The sequence below is a fragment of the Arachis ipaensis genome, chromosome B9, assembly GCF_059453495.1.
Source record: "Arachis ipaensis isolate K30076 ecotype BB chromosome B9, ASM5945349v1, whole genome shotgun sequence".
Lineage (NCBI taxonomy): Eukaryota > Viridiplantae > Streptophyta > Magnoliopsida > Fabales > Fabaceae > Arachis > Arachis ipaensis.
The window spans coordinates 136,134,397-136,148,634 of NC_142444.1; positions in this window are offsets into that span (position 1 = coordinate 136,134,397).

Here is a 14,238-nt window from a genome sequence, read left to right on the forward strand (position 1 = left end):
TTGGGACATGCTTTGTTGAGATCAGAGTAATCCACGTACATCCTCCATTTTCCATTATGCTTTCTAACCAGAACTACATTCGACTGCCAAGTCGAGTAGTCGAGTTCCCGGATAAACTCCGCTTCGAGAAGGCTGGACGTCTGCCTGCCACCTCCTCTGCCCTTTCTTGTGACATTTTCATTCTCCTCTGAGCGATCGCCTTGGCCCCCGCTTTGACGGCCAAGCGATGCGACATGAGCTGGGGGTCTATCCCCGGCATGTCGGCCGGCGTCCAGGAAAATAGGTCGCCGTTAGCCCTGATTGTTTCCATTAAAGGTTCCTTCAGGTCGTGTGGGAGATTCCTGTTCACGAAAGTGAACTTTTCCTCTGTGTCGCTAACCCTGAACCTTTCTAAGTTCCCTTCTGGTTCGGGTCTGGGTTTGTCATCAACTCTAGCGTCCAGGTCGGCGAGGAATACTTCCGACGCTTCCTTGGATTTCTTCCTTAAGGAGAGGCTGGCATTGTCGCAAGCGACTGCCGTTTCCAAGTCTCCCTTTATGGATCCAACGGACCCGTCGTCAGCGATGAACTTCATTACCAACATCTTTGTACTGATCACTGCCCCGAGATCATTGATAGTCTTTCTTCCTAGGACCTCCTTGTAGACCGTGGAGTCTCGCAGAACCACGAACTCAGCCATTACCGATCTCTTTCCCTGTCCTACTCCAACGGATACTGGCAGGGAGATTATCCCGTCGGGCTTGACAAAGTGGTCGCCCAAGCCTACTACGCCGTGCTGGTGAGTCCTTAAGTTGGCATCCCGGAGGCCCAAGGCATCGAACACATTACGGAACCTGATATTCGAGTCAGCCCCGGTGTCTACGAGGATCCGCTTGATGATGCCAGTTCCTACTCTGGCCGTGATGACCATAGGAGGGTTTTCTGCGACCTCGTCGAACCATTGGTCCTCTGGACCGAACGAGATGGGCGGAACCCTCTTGGAGCTTCGCACGGAAGAGGAGGAGACTGCCAGGACTTTGGCATCCTTCTTGTGTGCCAACTTCGACCTTGGAGCCGCGTCTGTTGCTGTCACCATGTTTACTATGGTAAGGCCGTGCTCGTTGTCCTCTGGCTCCTGACGTCGCTTCACTGCACGTGTCTTGTCCTCTCCATCGCGGTCGCGATCTCATCTCCTTGGCTCCCTGATGAGGTGGGAGAATTCAGCCAGCTTTCCGTCCCGGATTGCTTGTTCTAGCGCGTCCTCCAGGTTGAAACAGTCATGTGTCTTGTGTCCATATCCCTTATGATAATCATAATAGAGGCTATTGTTCCCTCCGGTTCTGTTTTTGAGAGGTTGGGGCTTCGATAGAATTCCTTTTTCTGCTATCTGCTGATAAACTTCTATGATGGGAACAGTGAGGGGGTATAGTTGGTGAATTTTCCAACTCGGGGAAACGGCTTGGATGTCTTGCTCGGCCCGCCGTCTCTGGCGTGCTCCTTTGGCCTTTTCCCGCCACCGTGCTGCCGAGGTTGATTGTAGGCGGGCTGCCGTTTGTTGGCTGTCACGACTTGACTGACTTCTTCATCGTTGATATATTCCCTGGCTACGCTTTGGATCTCTTGCATCATCCATACCGGCTTTATGGTGAGATGCTTTCTAAAATCCTCGTTCAGAAGTCCATTCGTCAAACACAGACTGGCCACCGAATCAGTTAGTCCGTCGATCTCCAAACATTCATCATTGAACCGGTCCAAGTATTTTCTGGTCGGCTCGCCGGGCCTTTGTGTTACCCCGAGTAGGTTGATCGGGTGTTTCGCCTTCGCGATTCTGATAGTGAATTGGGCAAAGAAAGCACGGCTAATGTTTGAAAACCTGGCAACAGAGCCCTGCGGGAGGCTGTTAAACCACCGTATTGCAGGTCCTGCCAGAGTGACCGGGAACGCGCGACACCTTACTTCGTCTCCCACTCCCTCCAGGTTCATTCTGGCCTCGAAGGCCATGAGATGCTCCTGTGGGTCTTGGGTTCCGTCGTACCTCATGTCCGTCGGCTTATCAAAGTGCTTTGGTAGCCGGACCTCGAGGATGGAACGATGAAACGGGGTTGCGCCCATTATCACGGGTCGCCGCGTTCTCCTCGGCCTTTCTCCGCCATCTTCCCGGTCCCGCTCTGTGGCGCGTCTCCTTTCAGGCCAGGTGTATATCACGGGGTCACGGCGTCTTCTTGGGCATCCTTCTTCCTCCCGGACGCTTTCAGATTCAGATCGTGGGCTAGGCGTTTGACGGGAAAGACTTCTCGGAGGAGAACGGGAATAGCTTGGTTTGAGATTTCGTTGATGATGTTCCTGATCTGCCAGCTGGCATTCCAGGTTCTGCATCTTGTGATGCAATTCCTGCATTATTCTGGCGCTGTTGCTGCCTGTTCCTCCAAAGGGGCATCTTTCTTAAGATCTTGAAGACGGCTCGGGTCGTCGTGGAGGGGACCTCGTGCGCTCCCGGGAGGAAGCCATGGAGGCTTCTCCTCTGTGCTCGGCCCAGCGGCCTCCTGGTTCTCCAGGACCAAGTATGACATCCATTCAGGCGAAATCCCCACAGATGGCGCCAATGTTTGGTAGCTCGGGTACCGGACGATTCAGAGAGGTTGTTGGGTTGGAGAGGTGGGGTATCGCCTGGTTCCGGGTTGCGGAGTTGGAGCTGGAGCAGTCGACGTTCCGAGATCCTGGTGTGGAGGGGGGGTGCCACCTGCAAAGACACTCCGACGCTCTAGTCAGTCAGGTATGCAGGCGAAAAAGTGGGTAAGGTGATATGTGTGACGTACCTTTGGGGAGGGGTAGGACCCTCCCCATATATACCGTGTCAGGAGTGGGTCCCACAAGGGCAGACCCACCTTCCTCGAAGCTTCCCAATACAGCTGTAGCAGAGAGCTGTCAAGGACGCGTGTCCGTGTCGGTAGTTGAGCGTCTCACGCCCGACCGTTTGGGTCGTGTGGCCTATGGGTCGGGTCGGCCCGCATGATGTTTGGCCCGGGCCGTAACACATGAATTTATCTCGTTTACTTTCTAAACGAAATAATCATAAATGTATTTCGTTTACACTATAAAAAAGATATATAAAATTTTAAAAAAAAATACATATCTCGTTTACAGTATAAATGAGATACATTCATAATTATTTTGTTTATACTGTAAAAGAGATGTGTATTATTATTAAAAAAATTATGATTAAAATAATATCTCGTTTATATTATTGTAATCGTAATTTTTTTATAATAATACACATATCTCGTTTATAGTTTAAATGAGATAATTATGAATGTATCTCGTTTACATTGTAAACGAGATATGTATTTTTTTTTTCAAATTTTATATATCTCGTTTACAGTGTAAACGAGATAAATCAATATGATGTAAATTGGTAAATACATTACAAATTATATATTTCGATAAATAAAATAATTAAATTATTTATTTTAAAAAAAATCCTAAACAATAAGTAGTGTTTTAAAAAATATAAATGTATTAGGTATGAATATGTAATAAATTTATAATAAATATAAACTAAAATAAAATAATAAGTTAGTCAATTTAAAATTAAGATGACCCAGAAAAAATAAATTGCATTTTTTAAATAAAATTTGATTTTTTCATATTTTTTTATAGGTTTCTCATAAAAAAAATTAAAATTTTCTATTTTTATTTGACACTACAAGGTTTAAGATATAATTTAAATTAATACTTTTTTATACTCAATAATTTCGAACAAGCAAAGTTGGATTGATTAGTGTCTTATAGACATAAAAAAAAGATAAACCTATCTTTCTGAATATTCAATACCTTTAGCAGTTTCTTGCATGTAAATAATCCATTAGTTGCTTTTTTCATTGGATTCTTGAATCTAACCCTACATTTGTCACAATTTTTCTTGGTTCCTATTTGATTCCCTTCCTGTTGAACATTTCAAACATTAATTATTGGTAAGAGTTTTCAAGCATTATGAATACAATCCTCAATTATTGAACCAGATCTAGATATTTGCTTTTACATCATGCTATGACGCTAAAACTCTTCTTTTGCATTTTTATTTTTCCAACCTCTCAATTTTCCGTCACAAACAATTATAGAAACAAGAAACCTACTTTGTACTATATCCATTACTAATTATCCTTTCAAAAAAAATTACCTCATAGAAATAAATATATGATGGATCTGAGATACGTGATTTCAATAATCCTAATCTCAATAAGCCAACACTTTTATCTTTTATGGCTTCGATTGGCTCCAGCGAATTTTCTTGTAGACACATACCGTTTTTTCTCTTCAATCAAAGCCTCAATATGGTTAAGCAAATTTTATTTGTACCCTTGGAGTCAAATTGCGTCATATATAATTATTACATAAATTAAAATGTAAAATGTGTCATATACAATTCACACCATTAAAACTATAAAATTTAAATCTTCAACTAAACAAGAATAACTTGGGAATAAATTCTCACCACAATGATTCGGAACGACACAAAAATCAGTTTCATGAGATCTGATAGTTTCAAATGCAACTTCAATCAAAATTTCTAGAGATTTTTGTTTGCTCGCCTTCTAGATCTATTTAGTCAACTCCACCGAATCCGCTTTCAAATCGCGTTCGGAGTGCTTTAAACCGTTGGAGCAAAAACAGAATCAGCGGTAAAACTCGCCGTAAAAGACGATGCAGAAGCGGAAGATCTAAAGCATTACATCAATAATCTGAATGGAATCGTCACTGAAATACTATCTCGAGAAGCGAGAGCTCCATAAATTGAGAGGCTCGTCGTTTTTCATTCATAACTCCATCAATGACGCATTGACGGAGGAGTTTTGGTGGCAACAACAGCAAAAAGATGAATGACGGTGGCAATGGAATCGAGATTTTGGTGTTCAAACTCTCCCTCATTACCTTTCTCTCGAAGAACGCTTTTGATTTTTTTTTTTTTTTTTTGAGTATGGACTCAGTAAATATTTATTTAGGTTGGACTTTTTATAATTAATTAAGTTGAGAATATTATAACAGCAAAAATTTTTGTTAATTATTTAAAATTATCACAAATAAAATCTATTAGGAGGGTTTTAATAACTTCTATTAAAAAATTTCTACAAATAAATAAGAATTTTGTAATGTGATAATAACAATAATTGAATTAGTTTTTTCAGTTATGAAAATTAATCAAACAAGATTTCGAAATAAGATAAAAAAAAAAAAAGGTGAATTTTGATGTATTATATAATTGTATATGTTAAAAAAAATTATTTTAAAATTCTGATAACTGATCATTTTAGTTTCATAAAATATTGTCGAACAAATCTAAAAATACTAAAATTCTAAAATATGTTGTTAAATATAAATTTTTATAAAATATAATTATTAACTTATATTAATATATATACCTTTAATTATATTTTGTTAATTTTTTGTTATATTAAATTTTAATTTATTTAGTTTTGCATTTAATTTAGTCCCTTCTCATAAAATTTTGATTTCGCTACGGGACGTTGAAATGTCAAAGTTCAAAAAATGTTTTAGAAAGATAGATATGTGATTGGGTAAAAGATTAGATGGTACTTTAATTTTTGGGCTATTAAATTGTGGTTAATAATAAAATATATTTTTTTAAGTTTTTAAATAATTATTAAATAATTATTTTTTAATTTTATTTATTAATTAATTTTAATATATTATTTAATTTTAAAATTTATATTTTATTTTATGAATTATTATTTTATTATTTATTATTTATTTTATTTTTATAATTCTATTATTAATAATTTAAAATGGTAAAGAAATAAAACATTACAAAAATTAAAAATTTGATGTAGAAATAATTTTAACGAATTTGATGTAGAAATAATTTTAACGAATTTAATTTCTCAAACTCAAGTATTATATTGTAAAATTAAAATTCAATTTTTAATAACGTGAATCATTTAAGAAGAATTTATATAATAAATTGTATGTTTGATCTGTTTGATAGGTAAACATTACAAAAAAATAGAACATTTATAATAAATTTAAAATTATTGCAAATTATTATTTTTTGTAATAAAAATTAGTTATTATTATATAATAAGAACAATTATTTGTAACAAATAAGACACTTTGTTATAAAATGTTCAAATATTTTGTAATAATCTAATTTCTTGTTACAAATTGTGTTATCTTTTGTAACGAAATGATATTTTGTTGTAAAATTTTATAATATTTTGTCACAAAATATTAAGTTATTGTAAAAATTTAAAATATTTCATAACAAAATATTTATTTATTTCAAAAATTCAAATTATTTTGTAATAAAAAATTAACATGTTACAAAATTTAATATTATTTATAACAAATTATTTGTTTATTACAAAATTTAAAGATCTTTTGTAACTAAAAAAAATATTTTAAAATGTTAAACTTTCTAGGAATTAAAAATTTGTTTATATAAATTTTTATAGGATAATTTTATTTTGTTTCAAAATTTAATTTTTTAAATACTGTTTATATTAAGTATTTTTTATAAAAGAAAATTAACGATTAAATGATTAGTTATTAAAAATTGTAGAAATTATTTTAATTTTTTTAAAAATTAATACATCTAATCTTTACCAATAATTAATTTTTAAATTTTGATTACAAATTAATTTCTCAAATCTAAAAAAATTTAATTGTTAAATATAAATTAAAAGAATTAAAATTTTATTTTGAGTGAAATTTATAAACACGCTAGCTTCAAAACAAAAATTCTAACTTCATTCTCACACAATCTCAACTTCCAAAATTCAAACACACAATTTTACATATCGAAATTTCTTCTCCTTTCACGCCATCCTTCACTTTCCTCCTCTTTCACTCTTATCGTAGAATCGTCGTCTCCGTGTGCCTGAGAAGAATCGTCATCTGCCGGATCTAGATCCTCGTCACAGCCGGGGAGAATTGTTGGGGCTTTTTGATAGTTCTGATTTTTGGGGGTGTTATTTTAAGTTTCATGAATTTTTGGTGTTTCTGATTGTTACTTCCTTAGAGTTTTTTTCTTCTGAATTTGTTCTTGGTTATGATTTTGCTTCTAATTATTTGGTTTCAATTTTTTGGGCATATTTCTGTAGTTTGGTAAGTGGATTCTTTTAATTTTGTTGTTTTATTATCTCTTTTAGTTTTATTCTGTTGTAGCCATGGTTCTGAAAATTCAACCGAACTGATTGGTCGGACCGATCCGACTATGAGCTGGCTTTTTTATACAATTCGACTTGACTTGAAAAATGCTAGACTTAGAACCATTTTAGAAACGCTGAACCGGCCGGTCAGATCAAATCGAGACTCGACTGGTTTTCACTCATCTGCCTCAAACAATGTTGTTTTGGGGTTAAAAATTATATAAAAATAAGGCAGAAACTGAAGCCTCGCACTCGTAGAGTCACATGAGCCATCATCTCTTCATCTCTCTAAAGGACATTTGTAACACTCTATTACGCTAAGGTTCACCCTATAGCCGTGAAGCAAAGGCGATAAAGTATTACGACAGTTTTAAAGCTGCATACAATAGTATATAATCAAGAAATAGTATAACTAGAAGCCCGATGAAAGGAATAAAAGATCAAAGACTCATAGAATATAGATATGATGCGCGAAACGTTCACACACGATAACTAAATGCGTTGGCATGAAAAGTACAAAACATAATATATAAAACCTTGTAGATAGCTCCAAGATACACAAGGCAATAATTAAAGTAAACAACATATATATGTATGTTATACAAAAGAGAACTAGTCACAGCTTGCGAAGTTTAGGCCGACCAGCTCAAACAGAATACAATAGAGTTTTTATAAGTTAAAACAACTAACATTCTTTCTCTCAAAGTTTTTAGAAATAAAGCCTCTAAAGTAACAAGATGCAATAATCCAAAAGTGAGAGAACTAATAATACAATAAAGTACGAAACAAAGCTGAATTATCCTCCACTTTGTCACGACGTCTGCAAACTCATCGAGGTGGGTTGCGACTTGCATCTAAAAAACAACAACATCATATGGTATGAGAACCGGAGGTTCTCAGTATGTGGTAGCAGTGCCTAATAGATAAGATACAAGGTTCTGAGAAGCGGCAATCCTAGAATTTCACATCGATACAAGACATTCAAGCTTAATATATATATATATATATATATATATATATATATATATATAAAGTAAACCATAAACAGGGTAATCTAACTTAAGGGATTTCTAACTAATACTAGTCACCACTGTCCCACAGCCTTCACCAACCTATCCTCCTTGCAATCCCATTGCCACCGCCTACCAAACCTCCTCAATCCCAGCAGAAAACACAGGTAATGAAAACAAGTAAAGTACAATTAATATACATATACAACAAGTAAAACAAATAGCTAGTAGGCATGTGATTTATTTAGGCATAACAGAAGTCTAACAAAGCAAACAAGCATATAGAAGATGCATATGATGAATGCTTGTTCTATTGGCGGTGATATCACTTGTCAGTTCAATTGCCAACCTGACACACCCTTTTGGATGTAGCCTTTCTTCGACGTCTTGGGATATAGTGCCCGACTCACTCTGTGCACCCAGGAATATAGTGCCCTGCACACTATCGTTCCTGGGATATAGCGCTTGACCCACTCTTAATCCAAGGATATAGTGCCTGGTTCACTCTTGTGGCAAAGGAGGTTATGCGAGCAGGATACTACCTTAGGCCTCACATCTGAACGTAGGCGGGAGACTGCCACAGCCTCTACGTCGGCACTGCTACCTCGACAAGTGGGATTCACCACCGTCCTTGCCCGAGGCGCATAGCAACTTACCGAAATAATATATCATCATAATTTATCATTCAGAGATCACTCACAATATCTAACAAGTCCACCATTCCTTTCTAAGTTCCAAACTCATCGTAACCATCAATTGTTTCTCTATTTCTCAAATTCATCATCAATCTAGCGTTTCATCAATTCACATAACTAATCCATTCACATTACATCCCAAGTCTAAGTCACCGTCTTCTAAACTCATAATAGGAAATATCTAACTTAAGTTACCTAACCCGTCTTCACTAGTGTCAAAGTCCAATTATTAGCTAAGAGTCTGATCCTAAATAGACATTAAAGGTGTTTAGAAAGCTAGAGAAACCATTAAAATGTCAAAAAAAATTAATTTTTCAGCAAAACAGGGGTCATGCTAGGGGTGGCAAGCGGGGAAGCCCGCCCCGCCCCGCCTAGTGAGGCGGTCCCAGAATCCTAGCCCGCCCCGCCTAACGGCGGGCTGGCGGGCCGGCGGGCTAAGCCCGCCAAATATCCTCTTTTTTTTTTTTTTTACTTTTAACTATTAAATAATATATATAAAGATATAAAAAAATCTCTTTTGTTTTTTACTTTTAACTATTATAATTTCTAAAAGTATAAACAAATTATAATTTTTGTATTCACAAATATTAAAGTCTTTGTAATTATAAATATTGTTTCCAAAATAAAATAAACATAATCCAAAACATAATTAACAATATTGTCTCTAAAACAAAACAAACATAATCTAAAACACCCAATTTTCATCTTCATTCTCTTGTAAGTTGGGTTGGGGATGTTGGGTTTTGGTAAAAAAAATTATAAAAATACCCCTTGCTAAAAAAAGACTAAGCCCGGCGGGAAAGCCCGCCCCGCCCCGCCAAAGCCCGCCAAAACCAGCGGTTTAAGCGGTGCGGGTTAAGCGGGCTTTTGCTATTTGGCGGTCCCAATTTTCCAGCCCGGCCCGCCTTTTTTGGCGGGTTACACGGGCCGGCCCGGCGGGTTTAGGCCCGTTTGCCACCCCTAGGTCATGCGTATGCATGCCCCATCTCGCGTATGCGTTCATCGCCCGCGTACGCGAACGCTCAAACAGGCAAGGGGTGCTGCGTACGCATGCCAATGGCCGCGTACGTGGGAGTGTAAAAATGGCAAACTCGCGTACGCATTCCAGGTCGCGTACGCAAGAGTGGTTGGCCGAGGCCAAGGCCCGCGTACACACGCCTGTTCCGCGTACGCATGCCACCCAATTTTCACAAAAAGCTGTTTTGCTACAGTATTCAATTTTTGACACCGAATTTCAAACGCGCATAACTTTCTCGTTTTAAAATATTTTTCATCCTTCTTCGAACGTCTTAAACCTCTCGGATACAACTTTCATTCAAATCAAGTTTCATCAAAATTAAGGATCCGGAAGCCAAGTTATGGCTCGTCAAAGTTCATCAAAAATAAAGTTTTACCGAAAGTTGTAAAAGCCTCTAGTTTTCAAAACACTCAATTCACAAACAAACTAACCATACCCAAGACAATACATAAGCAATCCTCAATCATCTTTCAAGCATTCCAAAGGCTAGATTAGACACTTCTCACTATATCAATTCATTCATAAACTCCACATTCAACCTAAATAACACCAAAACTCAAACATTTCCATCTCAATCATTATTTGCCAATTTTCTCATCATCAATACTCATCAACAACAATAATCATCACAAACCCTCATCAATATTAACAATCATCAATATTCATCATCAATATCACAACATCAATATCCATCATCAATCATCAACAACGTTAATTCAATCCTATCCTACAGTCTACTAGCCTAAGTTTTACGAAACATTACATATTAACTAAAGAAAATTGAAACCATACCTTGGCCGATTTCCAACATGCACAAAATACCAAAATTGACTTCCAAATAAGCTTCCATAAAGTGTCAACCACCAAAGTTCAAATCCAAATGCTCCAAATCCACCAAGTCAACTCCAAATCAATATGTAATTACTCTAATATCATAGAATACACCAAATTAACATTAGGGCTTACCAAAAAATCAAATTACAAGGGTTTTTGAACTGACTTACCTCACCCACTGTGGAATCGGACAAAACCCAATAATTTTTCACTATTAGATGGCACCTAAACAACCAAAATCATAAAATCTACTTAATAACTATACCGAAATTTTTGAAACTCTTAAGACAGAAAGTTGGAGCATGGATTTCAAGTTCTTACCAACTTTGTTTAGATAGAAATGATGGGTTCAGCGAGAGCTTTGCATGTCCGCAAACAGCACGTAAATCGGAATATTGTAGCTCAAGTTATGAGCTTGTGAAGAGAAAGATGAATAGTGATCTCTTCTTCTTCAATCTCAGCAACTCTCCCTCTTGTGTTGTATGTTATGAAGCTGAATGACTTCATTAAGGTGCATTTTATATGTTGGGTTGGGCCCAACTTGAGCTCGGTCCAACTGCTTAGCGTTTTTGGTTTGTTTGGCCCAACTTTGGGCCAAAACCTTTAAAATTAGCGCCCGATTTTCAATTTTAAATGTTTTTCTTAAGGATTTCTACAGTTTTATTTTCTCCCTCATAGTACCGAATAGACTTAAGCCGGTACTACCGGCTAATTTACTGATACGCGTTTTTAGGCAATTTTTCGCAGAAAATTACATTTTTTCACCTGGAAAAATTCACTGATTTCAAATCTCACCTTTAAATTTTTAAATTAAGATGTCTAAATTTTTAAACCTATTTCAGGTAATTAATTTATTATTTTATTTTCATCTAAACGGTTAATTTAGTTCTGGTTTTTACAACGTTGCTCTTCCCTCTCTCTAAGAAAGAAAAGAGGAGACATACTTTAGCATTTATCACCGCTGCCATTTTTCTCACCGTCGTTGTCCCACTATCGTCTGGTCGTCCTCCACCGTCCCCTCTACTGTATTCTCCAACGCCTTTGCTCATTCGCCAACTTCTTCGTGTCACATCGCCAGCTCCAGTTTGGCAGCTCGTCGCCCATCGTCTGTGGTTCTCGGTTGTACGTTGCCATCAGCGTTCTTGCTTCCTCTCCCTCATACTTTGCTTAGTTCTCAAACCGAAGACAATTTATGTTTTCTTGATTTTATTTTTGTTTTTAATTTTTTTCTTATCCCTGTTTTGTTTGTCTTCTTTCTTAGTTTATTAAAATTCATACTTTGCTCACTGCTCATTGATAAACCTCTATCTCATGGTTTATCTTGTGCTCAATTGAGTGGTTTTTATCAACTCTTTACCCACTTATTCATACTATTTGCATGGTTTTACATTTGCCTTCCTAATTATGTGCTTTGATTGAAAACATGCTTTTTTGGCCTTTATATTGCTAATATTAATCCTCTCTTATCACCATTAGATGTCTTGATATGTGTGTTAAGTGATTTCAGAGATTACAGGGCAGGAATGGCTCAGAGGATGGAAAGGAAGCATGCAAAAGTGGAAGGAATACAAGAAGTTGGAGAAATTGCTAAGCTGTCCAGCCTGACCTCTTCGCACTCAAACAGTTATAACTTTAGCTACGGAGGTCCAAACGACGCGGTTCCAGTTGCATTGGAAAGCTAACGTCCGAGGCTTCGATTTGATATATAATATGCCATAGTTTCCCTGACGCTAGGTGACACGAACGCGTTATCCACGCGGACGCGTCGCATCTGTGAACTTCAATCCGCGCGGCCGCGTGGGTGACGCCTCCGCGTCACTTGTCCGCGACCTAAACGTACCAGAATACACAGGGGGCGATTTCTGGGCTATTTTTGACCCAGTTTTTGGCCCAAAAAGCACAGATTGGAGGCTATAAATCGGGAGAATGCATCCATTCAGGAGAGAGCTCGCATTTTTATTACTTTCCATGATTTAGATTTAGTTTTGAGAGGGAGATTCTCTCCTCTCTCTCTCTTAGGATTAGGATTTAGGACTTCTCTTAGTTTTTAAGAGTGACTCTCGATCCAGGTTTAATATTTACTTTAATTTATGTTTCTATGCTACTTTTACTTTAATGCTTTTATTCGTATCTACAGATGTTGCCCAATTGGCTTATGAATTATTCCATGTTACAGATTATTATTTGAATTAATGATTATTTGAGGTATTTCAGTTATTGATTGCTTTTTCTTTAATTTGTGTTACCATTGCTTTCCATCTAAGGACATTTTTGTTCCAGCAATTTTACTTTTTCCCCTTTTGGTCTTGGTTAAGAAATCAGTAACTCAACATTATCAACTCAACATAACTGATAATCGCTATCTTGCTAATTGAACTGAACTTCAATAATCCCAACTTTTCTTAGGAAATAAATAGGATTCGAAGGTCAAACTAATTAGTCCCTTGACTTTCCTTTGCTTTGGTAAAGGTTAACTAAGCGGAATTTAGATTCAACTTTCATTATTGTTGAGAGAGATAGTTAAGTTGGACTTCCAATTTCTTTTACCTTGCCAGAAGTTTGCTTTACAGTATTTATTTATTCTAATTGTCATCTACTTTACTTGTCATTTAAATCACTTGCTTCTCCCTTCTACACCCCGATTACAATCTTTATAGCCAATAATAAGAACATACTTCCTTGCAGTTCCTTGAGAAGATGACCCGAGGTTTGAATACTCGGTTAACAATTTTTAAAGGGCTTTGTTACTTGTGACACCCAAAACTTTTGTAAGAAAGGTTGATTGCTTGGTTTAGTAACTATACTTACAACGAGAGTTTCTATAACCTCAAAACCATCAATCTTCAGCTCTTCAAAATGGCGCCGTTTCCGGGGAACTGCTAACGTGTACCTTATTATTGGTTATTGTAAATATTTTTCTTTTGCTTGTTTATTTATTTTTGTTTTTCCTTTTTATCTTTATTTGCTACCATGAACTCTCACCCCTCTCGCTTTGAGTTTGGTTCTAACTTTGTTGAAGGAAATAGAAGTTACAGCAGGAATATGCATCAAGGTCAGACCAATCAAGGATGGATGGAGCCAAGAGGTTCTAATCAACCCTTTAGGCAGCAACACCCTCTGAGATATCCTGGACAAAGACCATTCCACTGTGCATACCCAGCTGAAAGATATGGTGGACAACCTTGTAACTACCAACAAGCCCCATCCCGTGCATATAAACCATCCTTTCAACATAACCTCGAACCACCACACTCACAAGCTTCTCTTTACCATTCGCCACCATATGATCCTTCCTTACCCCAGTACCAATCCAATCACTCCCAATCACCACCACTTTCCTATGTATCATGCCCAAGTCCGGCAACCTGAGAAGCAGAGGTTCGCCTAAAGGAAACAGTAAATAAACTTCAAACAACCATTTGACAACTGGAGCAAACAATAATTCAATGGGTTTCTAGGCGCTCAAATATACAAGGATCAGCCACAGCCCCATGTGAACAGTCTAACGAAGAGCGTAGCATGAAGGAGATACCAGAAAC